Genomic DNA, 18,806 nt, shown 5'->3' on the forward strand with positions numbered 1-18,806 from the left:
TAAATGCTGAATTATTAACAGTGTGTGAGATTGGAAATATGGCCAATCTCCCTCCTGATGCTCATGAACCGCTCACTGGCAGCCACAAGAGTTCTAAAAACAAGGAGATGGTTAAATAAATCCCAACTAATGTATTTCATAATGCATGTTGTATTAGAAACAATTGTGAGGATTAGGAACGGAAAGAAAACTCTGCTCTCTCTCACGTGTCCAAGATCATCTGTTTCTTAAAAAATACACACACATGCACACAAAACTCTCAATTTTACTCATTCATGTCTTAAAGGTAGACTTTTACAAATATAATATACACTGAGCAAAAATATAAATGCAACACTTTTGTTTTTGCTCCCATTTTTCATGAGCTGAACTCAAAGATCTAAGACTTTTTCTATGTACACAAAAGGCCTATTTCTCTCAAATATTGTTCACAAATTTGTCTAAATCTGTGTTAGTGAGCACTTCTCCTTTGCCGAGATAATCCATCCACCTCACAGGTGTGGCATATCAAGATGCTGATTAGACAGCATGATTATTGCACAGGTGTGCCTGAGGCTGGCCACAATAAAAGGCCACTCTAAAATGTGCAGTTTTACTGTATTGGGGGGGTCAGAAAACCAGTCAGTATCTGGTGTGACCACCATTTGCCTCACGCAGTGCAACACATCTCTTCGCATAGAGTTGATCAGGTTGTTGATTGTGGCCTGTGGAATGTTGGTCCACTCCTCTTCAATGGCTGTGCCAAGCTGCTGGATATTGGCAGGAACTGGAACACGCTGTCGTACACGCCGATCCAGAGCATCCCAAACATGCTCAATGTGAGCATTTGCCCGCTCAAGTCGGTTACGCCGACGAACTGCAGTCAGGTCGAGACCCCGATGAGGATCAGCATCTGGATATGCCACAGCTGTGAGGTGGATGGATTATCTCGGCAAAGTAGAAGTGCTCACTAACACAGATTTAGACAAATCTGTGAACAATATTTGAGAGAAATAGGCCTTTTGTGTACAAACAAACATGCGAACAGCAAACATGGCGAAAGAGCGATGCAGAGTTGGCCTTCTTTCTGTGGGATAGGTAGGTGCCTCAAACCGGGTAGGACAAGCTAACCAGCGGTTAGCATTCTAGTGCAAAGGTAACAGTGATGCTGTTGGTGTTAGCTCAGCGGGGTGGGCATGTTCTCGCGTGAGAGAGTGAGAGAGAGCTGGGTTGACTTTATGTAGTGTTATTTATTTATTCATTTATACCATTTAAAGTTACAGTGACAGTGCACATTAATAGACGTTATTTTTAATGAGCCTATTTAGCAATTTTGGCTAATTCCCAACTGCATTACCATGGCAGGTGTAAAAACAGCTTTTAAACGCATATAATGTCATTAAAACACAAACAGGCCTAAATATAGTAGAGCTCATTTAGCAGTATCTGCATTACATTTTTTCTGCATATTTGTGTGTGATAGTATTTTCTCTGACTCCTCTTCATGGCAGTCTTCTATAGAAGTGTCCTCTTGACTTGTAACCAGCAGTACTATAAAATAGAGACGCTCCTCGATGGCTTTTCAGCAGAAACAACAGTTTGTCTCTGCTTTGCATTTCGTCCTCGGGGCGAACTGCACGGCTTCTTCTCGACAAGTGCCATCTGATAATTAGGCCTCATAATCATCCTATTAGTATGCAGCTCGATTGAGCCCAGAACAGCTTATTGTTCCCTCGGCATGGGCAGCAGCCGTTTGTAAGAGGATTATTGTACATTTCTTGTTAGGGTTTTTATTACAATGAATCATATGTGTAATGACTTAAATTGCTGCATTGTTAATCTCAGAAGCATTTATTGTTAATGTAGCCAGGAAGCTGGGCTGTAAAATTATGGTAATTTTGTTGAATGTTGTATTAGGATTCTTGGTAATATTTTTGAAGCATGAAATCACTTGGGTTGGTGGAGTGGCACCATGTCTTTAAGTCTGTTTCACTGTATGATTGCAACCTTATTTTTCTGCATCTCTGTGGACTCACAGAGCCGAGCCAAACCTTCTCCATCACAGTTACCATGGCACCAAAGAAAGAGACCAGAATCACTCGAGCTGTGTTTTGTTCCTGTGACATTCAGGATCCAAACACAACAGCTGTAGAACACGTAGAACAAAGGGCCGGGGTGTTCGGGTGAATTTTAATACTGTGTCCTGAAAGCCGGCCGACACCTCCTGAAGACACAAACAAACAAGCTGATGGACATGAGCTAACTCAACTACCTGAGGACATGTGTATATTATAAGAACAACATATACTTTATACAGTGTTTGATGGATGGTTCTTTTCATTGTGGTAAAGTTTACAGATATACAAAGATAATGGTATTTTACAGTGTATACTATTTATATCAGCATGTTGCTTTATACCAAACAGGCAAGGTACATTTATATTAAGTGTTTGTTGCTGTCGCTCAGAATACCACAATATTTATCTTGTTACATGTTGTCTATATTGGAGTTACATCAACAAGTCAATTACTTGTCAACTATTTAATAAGTTGCCACCTTTTTGATCACCGATTAAATAAAGTCATTTTTATGAAAAAAAGATGTGAATATTTCTGGTTTCTTTTGTCCTCTGTATGACATTATTGTTTTCTGGGCTTCGTAAAAACTGTAATCTATGAACTCATTTACATACATATTATGGACCAAACAACAAACCGATTATTCAAAAAATGATTGTGAACCTTGCTGGTTCCAAAGAGGTGTCAAGGAAGCCATCTATATTAAGCTGGAAAAACCATCCCTTAACAGAGGTGGTGGCCTAAGACTCTACCTATCACAATGCAGTGTTGAGTTCTCTGCCCAAACAGCTGAGATCACACTCACGCTCAGGATCATGTGAGCTTAATGACCCATCAACACCAGAGGGTACTAACAACGCTCGTTGTCATTAGGTCAACAGCTCAGGCTAACGACTCTCCCTTGATTACACATCTATTAGCGTACTAATGACCTACAGAGGCTTATATTTCTCGCTCTGTCCACCAGTCAGTTTAGAACTTAAGCTTAGAGTTACCAGGACCTGGATGACTGAGAACCTTCACAGACACATTAATATGGCAAAACCTTTATTTTGTTTCATACTTTTTATTGTATGTCTCTATAGAAATATTCAATATCACACGATTGAGCTGTGTTTTAGCACTTTTACCTTAGCAGCCTCTGCCATCAATGTGTGAATGGGTGAATGTGACATGTAGTGTAAAAGCGCTTTGAGTGGTTGCAAGACTAGAAAGGTGTCATTTAAGTGCAGTCCATTTACCATTTATGACGTCACTTTTGGTGACTTGCCCCTCCATCCATCTATCCATCCATTATCTATACCGCTCATCCTGTTCAGGGTCGCTAGGGGCTAGAGCCAATCCCAGCTGTCATTGGGCGAAGGGCGGGGTACACCCTGGACTGGTCGCCAGTCAATCACAGGGCCGACACATAGAAACAGACAACCTTTCGCACTCACACCCACACCTATGGGCAATTTAGAGTCACCATTTAACCTTACAAGCATGTCTTTGGACTGTGGAAGGAAGCCAGAGACCCCGGAGGGAACCCACACATGCACGAGGAGAACATGCAAACTCCACACAGAAAGGCTCACCTTGCCCAAACCGGGGTTTGAACCAGTGACCTTCTAGCTGTGAGGCAACAGCGCTAACCACTGCTCCTTGCCCCTTCATAAGATTGTAAAGTTGTTGTTTGACATGTTTTTAATGCACTCTTGGAGTGATGTACATTAATGCCAAGCCATAAGAAGGTTGTAATTTGTTAAATTAATTCAAACATTGACAATGCATAAATGCTAAGATATCCTCTGAGAGAATTCAATGGCTAATCTGACCTTTTTTTGTCACATGTTTCTTTCTTAGTATAAAGCCGTAGTGACATCAGAGGTGTGTATTGTGTGTGTACATGTGTTGATGTTTGTGTGTACAACCCAAGTTAACAAGTAGCAGGTCGGATCTCGGAACAGTCAATTTATCTGCTCTGACAAAAAGAGAGAAACAGCCAGATACTGTTTGCTGCAGGGCTTTAGGAGCCTCAGTCAGTATGGTTCTTCCTCTGAAAGACACACACACACACACACACACACACACACACACACACACACACACACACTTTCAACACCACTCTGAAACCGCACAAATCTCCGGATCTGATTTGGTGGTCTATTTATACTGCGGCCACATGAAGGGGATGAATGGGAATTCAGAGCTCCAGCGCTGGCTGCTGTTTGACAGACAGTGGCTGCCTCTCCTCTACATGCTGCTCTTTAAACTCAGCTGGCATCTACCCCATGCTGCTGAGTGACACACACACACACAACACAAATGCCACTCAATTAGACGCTCTCCAGTTTGTAGGTCACGCACATACTCTACTCAGCAGGATCACAAACAAGCCATGAGCTCAGTATGCTTCTCAAACACTTGGTACAGTACACAAGTATGTCCATACTTGTGAGAACCCTGACTGACATTATGCATTCTTTGGTTTCTAACTGTAAACCCGGGCACTTCCTGCCCATGTAAATCATGTTAATGATATGACTCCTAAGCACCACAAGGTCAATGTGCTCCTAATCTGATTGAGTCAGGAAATTGCTCCTAATTTAATAACATCATGTATTGGATTCCTTCCTCCCTGCCTGGATGACAAAGGTAGAGCGGACAGTGTGATGGCTCATTCAGAAGTTAGAGTTACAGGATTGTAATGAGAGGATGGAAACAGGAGTTCAGTGCGAAAGTTGAGCTGCAAAATGCATGCAAGTATTAGTGTGTGCGTTTTTTGATGGGAATGCACGTGGAGTGTAGGTGTATTGCTTTGACAAGACCAACTTAAAAGACATACACGCTACAATGTGCTGAACGATGCATTCAGGATGTTCCTGGCTATAACGTCGGCTCTGCCTGCCTGCAGAGTTATTTGTTTTCCCTCTCTGCAGAAAAATGCCTTGTTTCATGTCAGCTAATCTGCTAGCTTCTGGATATCTGCCCTGGTAGTGAAATGTGTGTGTGTGTCTCTGTTTTTCTTCCTCCCTCTTACATTTCAGTTCATTTTGTCCTCAAAGTGAAGCTGTTTAGTGCGACTCTTATCGAGAGGCTGCAGCTGCTGTTGTTAGAATACCACGGCAGCCTAGAGGGACACCTTCACACAAATGCACACACACACACCTTGGTTTGCTCGACACAAGCTGACTAAGACACACGCCCCTAAACTAGCATGAATAATATCTTGTTGTTGTATTTACCTGCAATATGAAATAGCTGTGGGAGAGTATGAGTGTTTAATATTGTACGCGCACTGATGAAGCTTGTTTTTGTGCATGTGTTATTCGTACAGTATGTACACGGCAGGTGTTGTCTCTGAATAAGAGGAGTAGCGGTATAAAAATAGCATGCAAAACAGCAAATATTGCACAAGCCTTCTATGATACATGATGACGTTTCTCAGGCGACATGCTGAATCTCATGGGCGATGATGTATTTCAAGCTATGGCACCATCCATGGTGTGCCGGGCTATAATGTTACCTCCCTGACCCCCTCTGTTAATGGCATGGCCGCCCAGTAGGTTAATGGATGCTGAATTTCCTCCGCCTTTACAGCGGGGCCTCTCTGTGTCTTCCTCCACGGTTACAGTAGCGGAGGCTCTTATTCTACTGAGATTAATGGCCCCAGCTTGGACTATTGACACAACACTTATCTTGTTTTTATGAGCCCAGCGGCGTCTATCTATAAACCTTAGAGGCCCACGTGTGCACGGCCACACACAGAAGAGCGCACACACAGTGACTCACCTCACTGTGTGTCCTAGATGCACAGTTCAGACAGAGTTTATTATGCTGTTTACTTCTGCCCAATCATAATGGAATTCAGCTTAAGATAATGTGGAGACCTGTGCTGGACTTTTACACAGATAGAGTTGTTCCCATTGTGATACTACTATTAAAAATACCTCCCATAAAGTTACCAGATACCAACATTTTTCAGTTCAGTACTGTGCTGCCACCATGAATGTACAATGGCTGCTACCACCAACAGTAGTTTGAAAGTGGCATAAGGAGATTGTAACCTTAATGCTACACTGAATAAAGAAGCTTCACATTAAAATCAGTGACTCTCTGATGCTCTTTAGCCGACACAGGAGAGTGAAAGGAGTGTCAAAAAAAAAAATCTTCCCCATACAGAATTTAAATTGTTCCTACATGTGTTTATTATTGTTCTTTTTCTGTTGTTACTGACTGTCAAACTAAATAATACAACAACGTTGTTTGGTATTAATCTGTGCCAGGCCATACAGCAATGATAGCAATGTGACCCTGTCATACAGGGTGAGAAGTATGCAGCTGTTTTATTACTCTCATAACACAGCGCACCCACCACACTGTCTGAGGAGCAGAGAGACAGACGATGATATTTGACGCTCTGGAGAAGTAAAATTACGCCTTTTTATTTCATAACCGCTTTGCAATGTCAGCCTGTTGCTCTGAAGCAACACTGCATTTCACTAAACGTAAGAGTTGCCCCTTAATTTGATTCTATATCCAAAATGAATCATAGTGAGCTTTAAGTTTGGATCATCCAAATCAAATCAGAAGCTGTAAAAACACAGAAATACTGTGGCTACTATTTTTGCTGCCCAAGTTAAGAGCTGCTTGTTAATGATTTATGATTCAGCTGCAATGGTCAGCGGCAGCACCAGAGATTTATTTTTGCAGATTGGGTTGCATAACTTTTCAGTGGTGGTGCTCTCAGGGTTTTCAAATAAAGTCCCGCCAACACCCACACACATTCAATCAACAGTATTCTGTTCCATAGACCCTTTATATAAATAAGCAGTGCATAGCGATAACTACAAGCCCTCTCTCCTTTTTCTTCTATGAGCATGTTTTTGTCAGTAAGATCATGCCCTTGCTTTGAATTGATTCCTACCTAATGAACAGTTGAATAACGATTATGTGTTCATTGTTTTATTACCTTGTCTAAGGTTTCGGAATGGGGAAAAAAGTAAGCTCATTGCCTGGAAGGGGGAGTGAAACCGCTTCCTGTGTGTGTGTGTTACAAAGTATCTGTATTACGAAGGGATATGTGTATGAAAGTTTCAAGTACCATAAAGGGAAGTAAAAGCGCTGACTAAACACAAGTGCTCAAATGACATTCTGAGTGTGCATCCTGTTGCTTGGTGAAACCTAAAGTCTGTTGCCTGAAAGCGTTATAAAGAGGGGAACTGTTACTCTTCAGTCATAGTGGGATTGCTCTTGCACTTGCAAGCAATCAAAGCTGACGAAGTAACTGAAATATTGTGCTGACTGGTGTTTGGATGCCCTTTCTCACTCATCCTAGACAAACTGATTTTCACTTGCCACGACAGATTCCTGTTTCGGCGCACAGGCCTCTTGCTTGTTGACGTATTTCTTTCCATTCGTCTGCACTTTTCTGAGATGGAAGTGATTACAGATTGGCTGGATCATCTGACCCTACATCTCATCGATGATTGCACTGATAGCTCTTGCCTCTGTCCTCTGGTGCGGGTTTGACTGACTGATTATGTCGCTCAGGGCAGCCTGGATTGCTGAGTATTCTTGACTGCCCAGATTGCATTATGCCCACCAAAATGCAGGTTTTAGTGTTTAGCTAGCTTACTGCCTCACAAATCTGCTATAAGACTGTAGTTGAAAGCCTGGATCAGAGGTCTTCTCAAATGCTAGAAGGAAACAAATGTATGTAAAGACTCCGGCTTGCTAAATTCGGTTACTGAGCAGACCCGGAGAGCTCTGTATATCAGAAATGTTTGTATTATTATGCAGCTCTGCAGCAGATCAGAGGGAAGAGAGGATGAGAATGAGCGGATGAGATGTCCCTGCAGGCTTCCCTTCCTCTGTACCTGGAGGATCAAACACAAAGAGTGAAGCGAACATCACAGACACTGTCAGCCACAGTTAGGCTAACAGATTGCCTTGCTCAAAGTTATGTCAGTCAGAGTGACGGAGAGAATGTGTGTTTATGTGTGTGTGTGTGTGTGTATGTTTGAGAGCGAGAGAGAAAGAGATGGTGTTAAAAGGGGAGAGGACTTGAGGAGAGTGCGATGCAACCTATTACACCTAACGCCACATGCAACCTACCTTAGTCCACGCTGAGATGCTTCTGCTGTCAAGCGTGTGTTGCCACCACACACACACACACACACACACACACACACACACACACACACACAGGGGTCACCCAGCAGTATGCCAGGTAATAAAAGCGCCTAATAGAGCTGTGTTTTCATCCGTCACATCCAGACAGCTTACGATTCAGGCTGCTGAGACCCACCTGACCGACGTGGGAAAGGTCCAATATCTGGTTATGTTTTAGAAAATTGAATATGTTCCACGTCGTGCTCTTTTACACTCCACACCTCAGAGAGTGCGTCTTGCTTCAGGGAGAGGGTACGATTGCTACAGTCTGTGGGAAAATGTAGATGGAGGCGGATAAGAGAGGGCACAAATAGTCCTCTGATTACTGTAACAGTTAGGGAAATCAAGTTTGAGGATTCAGTAATGAACAGTCTTTGTGCTGATACAGAAATAATTCGATTTATGAGAAGTAATGACTGCTGTATGGAGAAGCTAATGGGTATACAAACAAACAAAATAAAGCTCACTAACTGAATTATTGGGACGTGTAGATTAGTTATAGTAAAGACTGGCCAAGAGCGCCTACCATAACAAGTGAACACACACTTTGCTGTAATCTCCAGGTAAATCTAATGTGCCAAAGGCTATCAGGTGGGTTTTAACCTCTTCGATCCACAGATGGCACCCAGACAATCAGGCCTTCCCTGAGCCATTTGGCCGTGATTAAAGCTCCCCGCTGAACAGCAGCTGCTTGACATCACTCACCATTGGTTAAGGTGGGAGTTGATGCCTGTGATTGGTCGACGGTGGTTAGATACAGGCTGCTGATGCTAGCCGACCGGTTGCCTGGATACAGCCATCCCTCACTGTGTTAGTGGCCTTGGCAAAGTGACGGACGGCATAAACGCTCTGCAGAGGAATTTGTCAATCTGTTGATTCTGCTGAGGATGTCTTTATCTGTGTCTGCAACGGATCTGCATCTTTTGAACTCTCTTTTTTTGTCCTTATCATAATATACACATAAAACAATGTAAACAGAATATGCTGTCGTCCTGTCCTATGTGTTAAAACCATTAGCAGTAAGGTAGACACAGTACTCCTGTTGGGCCTGTGGCCACTAGCTGCACTATGTGCTTCCTTCGTCAGTGCTGCGTATGTTGGACACTCTCCAGCGTCTGAGCCCGGCAGACCGCCTGCTAATTAGTTCATCTCAGTGGACAGACAGAGGACTCCAGTGCCGCACATTCTCCTGGACTCTGGTGTGTGTGTGTGTGTGTGTGTGTGTGTGTGTGTGTGTGTGTAGAGGCTTAGACTGTTCGTCAGAGGTGGCTCGTTTTCGTCGCTCTGGGACCTCGGCCACAGAATCCTGCCATCCTGAGAGCGTCTTCTGCTGTTGATTCGTATTTCTGCCACAGTGTTGCATCCTGCGCACACACATATGCACAAAAATACACACCGTATTTTACTTGAAGAAACATTAGATAGCCTTCTAACCTTTTCAGCTATGCCCATTACTAAGAGGAAAATGGAGCGGCAGGAGGCGAATGTGAATGTGAGATAGAGACATGAAAGGAGAGAGTACAGAGCGGTAGACATTTCCAAATAAGAGCATGAAAGCTGACAGACAGAGAGAGAAATATGCCCGAGCTCTGCAGTCATCTATCTGCGGACACACAAAGTAGATTAACTCATTAAACGTTATGTGCTCGCTGGTCAGTTAAGCAGCCAGCGGAGCGTAAACACACACACAGATGCTTCTCTAAAACTGGACTGTAGTTAAAAATTGACGATGTCGTTCACCTTCTCCATCACCTGCTGTCAGTCGGACAGTTTCAGTTTACAGCAGCCTCTAGGAAAATGGTTTGAGCCGACATCACCTACCTGCTCTGCAATCGACTCTTTACTATGACTAAATTACTTCCTGTCAGCCCCTCCCTCTCCGATTATTTCTCAAGGCCGGTGACATGCTCCCGTTGAACCCTCGCCTCAGTTGCCTTGACGACTGTTCTTACTGGGCGGGGTCGCCCTCACTTTTCAGTGATGGTGCGATAAGTGCTACAATTATGTAAATCCTGAAGTGTTTTTGCACATTAAACATAGGAAGCTCTCAGCCTGATGCTTTCAGCTCTTTATGCTGCATTGTTGCATTACTGCGTGTCTCTGCTTACATCCTTTGTTCCCACTTCAGACTGTGTCCATGTTTTCTCATTAAGATTCGCCAAGATAAGAGAATCATAACTTAATTCTTATATCTATAAATCACAACATTGCATTGTGGGAATTTTAGGCTAAAAGTACTGTCTCTGCCAAGGCCGAAGACTGATGTCTCACCCTATAAATCAAGTCAGGCTGCTGTGTGCCGAGCAGTTTGTGTTTTGTTTGCAGATTAAAGCCCTCAATCTTCAGGTGCACTTTGCAGCCTAAGCCTCGATAGAGCATACATTTTCTTGAATATATTAATGCTTGTCTTTCAGTCACCCTCTTCTCTTTCATGTTGCATCTTTACAACCAAACTGTGATGTTTCCACAATCCTGTTAGCCGTGCTTTTGGTTATGGATCTCTGTCTCATGTGTGCTTTTTGAAGGAACTCTTGTTCTCGCTTCCAATAACAACCCCCGTCCCTGAGAGACGGGCTCTCTGGGGCTGCCTCAGTCACAGCAGCAGTGTTGCAGCAGAGTTCGGCTTTGGCTCGAGCTCCTCTGCTGCTACCAGGATTAACGGGGATCCCTGGAGGGCTGAGGCTTGGATCCCGGCCTGTCATCGTGTTACTATTGTTCTGCATGTTGTCTCAATGGAGTCACCACTTTGTGAATCAAAGCTATATTTATCTGTATGCAATGTTTACCTCAAGGTAAAGTTTTATGATGTTGGTAAAATGAAATGCAAATGAACTGTATTGTATTGCACCCATATGGTGAATTATGAGATAGTAATGAGAGTGAGAGGTGTGTACTTTGAGACGCAGATATTGCTTGTGTAGATTAAATTGACTGTTGCATGTACATTAGAGATGATTGTTCTCTGCAGGGAGTGATGCAGCAGCTCAGACCACAAAGCAGATCTCACCGACAGCAGCCTCAACTTAAGCAGTGCGGTTTTTAAAGACAATCGATGCTAAGGCAGAGTGTAGACGGGCCTATTGACTTTAGATGTCTAGCATGTCTGATGGTAACTTTCCATTCTCCAGTTTCCATGCCGTGTGTGCATACATGTAGTCTGTGAATTGTTACTGAAGCGCTCTGTTATTGCAAAGCTAAACCCACAAACAGATCTAAAGGACGACTCAGTGGGACTGTTTGTTGGAGTATGCATGTGTTTTTTTATGCACATTGGTAGATGCTCGGTTGAAAGGCGCCCTTTTGAACTTTGCGGCAGTGCTGCTCTTTTGTTGTCCATCACCCTCTCCCTCACCCATCCTCCCACCCTCTCATCCTCCCATCCTCCAACCACAGCGAGTATCTCTCTTTCATCTCCCCTTCTGTTGGAGGAGGAATGGAGAATGCGTGTGTGTATATTCTTCTGTGTGTGTCCCCGCAGTTGGTGTACAACAGCTCCAATACGAACATTTCATCAGTTGCAATTTGACCTTTCACCCCCGTGTGTTGTTGCCATTCATTGGGTGAGCGGCACATCATGCTCACATTAGCAGTCTGAGCACCAGAGATGACTCTGACTGCTGCTGCTTGTAAATGGGAGATGCACACACACAAACACACACTGTGACATATTCCAATGGAGTCAGATCAATAGTGCCCCTGGTGTCCTTCTAACTGGCATTAGAATAACATTAGAATACTAACAAGCACAAAATCAGCCGCAGAGGTGCCAGTTCCTAAAGGTCGCTGTAGACAGGGCGCTGCTGGGGCTCGATGTGTGCCACACAAAACATATCGTCCTGGGATACGACTTTAATTGCATCCTGCAGCATATAGAAAGCAAGGTGTCATGGGACAATTTTAAGAAACATTATTGGCAGCTATTTTGTCATTTATCAAGCAAAAAAAATGGCATACCTTGGTTGGTTTTTGCATCTTCTTCTGCCCTTTGACCCTCTTTGGGTTCAGCTCAGACCTGGAGGTGAAGTCACACATTAATAAATAATCACCAGATAAATTGATTTAGAAAATAATACAGTTGTTAGTTATTTACTGTCAAGGCTGACTATTCATAAATGACTAAAATGAAAGCGACGGCTCTCTTGATCTTCTGCTCATGTGTGTAATTACACGTAAAATTGGCCCAAAGATTTCCTTGTTAAGGATTTTCCAGAGGGACAAACTGGCCATAATAGAATTCTCTGCATTGACATCCAGCTGTATCCATGGTAATGCAATGAGGCCTCCATTACAGGGCCCATTCAGTAATGTACACACACATACGTACAGCACAGAAACACACACACAGTCTCGTTAGGATTACAAAGGAGGGGCTTAACCCTCCTCCTTCATCAGGAAAATGAGATGTGTTTTTTTTGCTTTCATTTTATATAGAAGCAAATATTTACACCTTAAAGGACTTAGAATAGATGCTTTTTGCCTAACACATAATTTAATGTTTTATTGTATAATCCTAGAGGTCATTTAAGGCAGATAATGACCTTCATGTGCCCTTTCTGTTGGTTGGTAAATGGACTAGAATCTCCAGCTGTGCTCTCTCTGTCCCAGTATTGTTTCCGTCTCTCTCAGCAGACGCCTTGTTTGTCACTTGCATGTTTTTCTGGCCTCTCTCCATCTCCCGCTGGCCCCGAGGCCAAAGTCCACTCAGCTGTAATCACTCCTCTTTAGCCCACAAGCCCACACGGACCTTTGCACTGTCACTGCTACTGTTAGTACAGAGGAAGCAGGATGGTTTATAGGCAGACTAGACAGACAGCTGGGGGAGACAGTGTTATGTAGGAAACGTCTGGTAAGGAGACTAATATAATTCAGACTCAACTTGCCCTCAGATACAGTTACAGGTGCTTATCGCCTCAAGTCTGTGTTAGTCTGAAGCATCGTGCAGGCAGATACTGTTGAGCTAGTGTTGTTACTGAGCAGGAGGTGTGAACATGACGTGTTTACATGTGTGAAAAATTTGAGAACATTTTGATATGAGGATGTTCTCTACAAATTCATATTTATTATGTTGATGGTTAAAATACTTGATGCTTCTTACAGGCTCCGATGCACAACATGTTGCTCAATCACACCTGATGAGGCCTCAGCAGTGAGACGACAACTAACGATGTCTGTAAAATATTAACAGACTTTTCCCCTCAAGCAGATTAATAACTTTCTATTAGTGCACAAAGAGAAAGAGGAATTTAAAACCCAAGAGTGACTCATCTCTTCATAATTGAATGCAAACATTTAGCCTTCAGGTTATATTTAATTTATGCTAATGTAATGCTTCATATTATACCTGTGGAGTAGCTTAGTATAATTTACAGTTAAAAAAACCTCTACCCTACCTCTGCCTGAAACCCCGCCCCTACAAGCCCACTTTCTTCTGATTGGCCAGCTCTGCGAAGCTTTGTGACATCACAAAGGAAAAAACTGTGTGAAACCTGGTGTTCACAGCAGCCTGCAGACTGAGCTGAGAAGCCTGGGGATTACTCCAACATACTTTTACCCACAGATTTGAAACTTCACCACGTTTAGTCTGAACATCCAACACTGTTACATTATATATGTGTTAAAATGTGAAACAGCATAATACCCCCTCTTTAACTAACTGTAAATGTGTTGTAAGTTCAGACATATTGCATTTCTTTCTTTAACTTTGATCAGTTTTCTTAATCAATAGTAAAAAAAATACACTTAATAGCTCTACACTCTATAATTAATTCACTATGAATAATTAATTACTTCCCTCTTGGGTCAGATCACCAGCTAAAAGCAACATTTACAAAGGTGTAAAGGTGCAGCAGCAGCAGCAGCAGCAGCAGCAGTGTGTGTACCTGTAGATCCAGCGGTCCTGCTGCTGCCACATCCATCACAGTAAAGGTGTTTGTGTTGAGCACCGCTCTGCTCGCTGGCATTTCAGGGTCCTTAAAGGACAGTTGAAGCCGCCTGTAATGAATAAGCCATCAGCCAGGCCGCCACAAGGGCCCCTCCCTGTCACATCCATCACGTTCTTGGGGGGCGCCTCGGCACTAAAGGGAGGGCCGCTCGGCCACAGGAGTGGGGTACAGGTGTGTGTCCACCAAGGGGGGGTGGTTTGTTTGAAGGTCTTTAGGTCACGCTTATCAGGGTCAGTGGCATAATGAGCCTTGGTGGTTGGAACAAGATTTGACCTCTTTTTTTAAATCCCTAAATGTGAATTTTTGAACAACCACAGACGAAGAAGAAAAGGGGGGCAGATGAGAGAAATATGGGAATCTTCTTGTCGGGATGGGGGAGGAAGATGGTGTTTTGGGGGTGAGGGGGAGAGGTTGTCCCGGTCCAGAGGGGTTTGAGAGACACAAAGAGCTGCGGCTCCCAGAGGACCCTCCTCCATCAGCCCACCCTGTTTTTTATTGCTGGCCTGATTAAACTCACCCGCCAGCCAGTAATGTAGCGATAATATATGATCTCTCTCTCCCACTCACTACACACACACACACACACACACACACACACACACACACACACACACACACACACACACAAGGGCCTCCCATAGGTATTCTTAGATGCATGTTGACACACCCATGTGGTTTGTCACATGACTAGCTCCCATGGTTACCGAGACACAGACTTATTAGCATGCTTGATAAGTGCAGTATATTTGTATCTATGGTTACATGTGCATTGAACAAATGTGCTTTATGTTGGTGTATTTTTCATTTAATCTGCAGCACAGTGTCGAGTCCGAGGTGTTAAGGCCTCAGCTTTCTTAATGCATAAAGTGTTTGTTCCTCCTCAACGTCTTAATTAGGTGTTTTGTATATTATTAGCTCTACTATAAAAAGCCATGTTTATTCTGAATCTGTTTTCATCCTCCCACATCTCTTGATATTTCATAAAAACACAGCCAAAGATTCCAGGCCAAACAGTGTGAGGAGGAGTTTTTTTTTTTACACTCACACACTCCCAGCGGGGCCTTCAATATAAAAGGCTTTTCATGTTAGTGTGCCAACAAGTGCCTGGAGTGTTGACTCCGCCGTGTAAAGGGTCAGAGTGGGCCTAAAGGTCAGAATATTGCCAAATCTGTTGAAGTCTAGACGCTGGAAGTGAGTCCTGCTCAGCTGTTTCTGGATGCTTTTGAGCCTTTAATTCCCCCATCTGTATCTCACTCCACTATAAAGATTGTATATCCTGCATCTCAGTGCGGCTTATATTGGGAAATTGCTGGAAGTAAACATAACTAAATCTCCCTCCTCTGCTGCCGTTTACAAACATGCATTCAGCTTAATTTGTGGTCTGGGAAACTGGGCCTGCATGCAATGCTGTTTTATTTGTCCATCTATCATGGACTGCTGCGTTTCCACTCTCATTTCACAGGCAGTTGGCGTGTCCTGCTCTTTTCCTCTGCTCAGTGAGATGTGCAGTGCGGCCTAATCAGAGATCAGAGTATTGATTTCCAGGCACACAGCAAAAAGGGCTGTTGCTTGCCATGCAATACAAAGGTACTGAGTAGGCCTAATCAACACCTATTGATTATTTTCTGCTGACCGCTTCCCTCTGTCGGGCACTTTTTCTGTTCAGCCTGCCTGCTCTCAAACGTGCGTCTTCTGTCGTCTGTGAAGACCAAACGCCGCCCTGGAACATTTGTCCTAACACGGAAATAAATCGGGAGTAAATGAATAACAGTGAGGCTGCATTTTATCAAATCATCAACACAGATGCACTCAATCTCAATAGAGCCATAGCCAGACATGAGTCTAACACACACACACACACACACGCGCAAAACGAACACCTGCTCATTCGCATGCATGCACACAGTCGCTGGGTGATGGGAGAGCAATCGGCTGCAGCGCAGGAGAGGCCAGCTCCCAGAGACTGTTGCTAATGGCTACAGGATCCAGGGGAGCGGAGAGAGATGTCGATAATGACAATGTCACTCCCAGCCAACCGGCTCGCAGAAATGGGACAGGACACACACACTTACTCAAATACATGCAAGTCTGTTGGGGCATTTATAGTAGCAACACACACACACACATGTAGACGGTGAAATGGGAGGGCAATTTTCTTCCATCCAGGTGGCTGTGTGTTATTATAGCTGTCAAAATGTGATTCTGCTCCAAAGGGACATTCTGGCTCTTATGTTTGAATCAAATATTTGTTGCCTTATTTTGCACTGCAGGTACTTTATTCAATATTTGACATCATTTAAAAAATGTTTGTAAATTTCAAGGTCAATCTCTGCTTTTGTCTTTAGTTTTTACTCATACTGACAATATATGTTATACAGTGTTAGATGGGAGGATTGCCCTTTTCATTAAGTCCACCCTGGTCCAGTTTGTTTTATATGCGAGACAGTTAATTTCCTTTCTCTATCCATCAGCTGTGTCGAGCGTGTCCAACGCTCACAACAAATCACATTTCAGGAAGCATCAATCCATGTTCCACACGTTTCTTTTTCAGCCCTGTAATCACAATTTTAACCCTCCACTTAAAATACTACCGCAAAATTCTTATTTTATAACATTCAAAATTGATCAGAACTTCTCCGCCTTACGACATGCTCTGTGTTTCCAGTGTAACAACAGGCCAGTGGAGCAGGCCAGGGTTTACAATGGAGCCGATGTAGATGATGTAAGGTCGTGCAAAACCTACAGGACAGCCACTCCGCTCTCGCTTCGTATCGGGGTGCTGCTTCACACAGGCTTAAATACTCAATGGCAATTCACTGTCACTAATGGAACTGCGCATAAATGAAGCTTGTTGACTGTACACTGTAGGATTTCTCCGCCCTCTTTGTCAGGTGCTAAAAAGTAAAAAAAACATTCATCAAAAAGAACAACAGCCAATATTTTTGTGCACAATTTCGCTGCAATCATAACCCCGATAACCCCTCCTGTTGCCTCCGAGTACACACGTGGCCCTGATATTTTCCGTCTGAATGCAGCAAGTCCAGGATGCCGCCCTTCTTCCTTCCACTTGGTTGCGTATGTATCAACTGCAAAAGCTCAGTGAGGAGGAAAGATGGGGAGAGAGCGAGAGAGGTGAGAGAAGAAGTAAACATACATGCTGCCTCAAAAAGAGCCGAGGAAGAGGCGATCAAGGTGGCAAAAAGGGAGAGAGAGGAAGACATCCGAGGGTCCGGTCCTCCCTCCCTCCTCCTCCTCTCCAGCAGTGCGGAAAATTCAGACATCAGCGACACAGTGAAGCATTTTTGACGTTGTCTTTTCTCCACAGACTAGATGATGATTAATATCAATCTTGTTTGCTGAGAGGAGAACATAAAGCTTATTGTTGTCTTAATGAGGCATGACCGTGTAGAGCAGCCCTGACTAATGGGGTTAAGCTGTTAGTTGAGGATCCTGGGAGAAGATGGGTAACTCTCTACTGTATCTATTCAGAGGGTTCAGACAATGCAAAAAAAATCACCCCAGCAAACCTCTTATCCCTCTCTTTTGTATTTAACATACCTTAAAGTATCTTTATATTAACATTTAATCATAGATAAGGATGTGCCCCCCTGTTCTGCATTTACCTCTTTCACTCCATTCACTCCATGCAGATAAGACCTGGTGCTCAACCAGCAGCCTCCCTGCTTCTCGCTCTCTGGTGCTCATCTCCTTCCTACACTCTCCTTCCTGTTGCACACCTCTACTCATAACTAATCAGGTTTTGCTTCCTGTTACTTTCATTTCTCCAGCTCAGTGAATAATTGAATAATTTTCCAACAGCAGCCTGGTTTGTTTCCTCCTTTAGCTCTGTGCATATTGTCCAGTCACAGTCACTGCAGGATCATACATTTTCACGTGTAGTATGAAGTTCTTGTAGTGTCATAGTATCTGCACTTACACCATATTTGTATTCTGCGAGATCTGTTAATGGGAGTCTTAATATTCAAGCCTCTGTTTAAGAGGAGATGTCTGTCAAAGTGGCGACATCCTCTGATCCATAAACGCACGGTGTACTTGAAGCACTTAAGTGCACTTGAGGCTTTAGGTTACCTCTGCAAGACATTGGTTTCTTTAAACCAGATAATGGAGGAAATCCAGGTAAATACACGTGAAGATTGAGACTTTTGTGTTCTCTTTTGCAGGCAACCCAGATAATGTCGGGACATTTTAAGGAAGGCTATTCATGTGTGAAAAGGGGCTTTGGAAATACAGGCCTAAGTAGCCATCCTAGTATACCACAATAAACAACCTCAAAATGTAGCATGAACTGTACTCCTGAACATGTCCCGACAGTACGTACCTCTTGTATGAGGTGGGTTTGATGTCGGAGTTGGCTGATGTGCGAATGCAGCAAGCAATAGTGCAGTTATAAAATGATTCAACAAGTCTGTGTTCAGTACTAATTCTGCCTTGGCTGTATAAGGTGCCTTTGTCATTCAGATTGTACCTAAGAAAACCTACATTTTAGAATAGTATCTATACATCTGTATATGTGCGTCACTTAGACATGGCACCAGGAATGGTTTGAGGAACACGATGACAAGTTCAAGGTGTTGACTTGGCCTCCAAATTCCCCAGATCTTGATCCAGTCGAGCATCTGTGGGATGTGC

At 43.5% G+C, this 18,806-nt stretch overlaps 1 protein-coding gene across 2 annotated transcripts in view; it reads left to right on the forward strand.

Moving 5' to 3' along the window:
• Positions 1–18,806, forward strand: part of xpr1a (xenotropic and polytropic retrovirus receptor 1a) — a 65,958-nt gene that overhangs the window by 17,460 nt on the left and 29,692 nt on the right. The window lies entirely within an intron of this gene.

Source organism: Semicossyphus pulcher, unplaced genomic scaffold (assembly GCF_022749685.1).
Source record: "Semicossyphus pulcher isolate SPU_LCO1_2020_fin unplaced genomic scaffold, fSemPul1.0.p SCAF_4, whole genome shotgun sequence".
NCBI classification, from domain to species: Eukaryota; Metazoa; Chordata; class Actinopteri; order Labriformes; family Labridae; genus Semicossyphus; species Semicossyphus pulcher.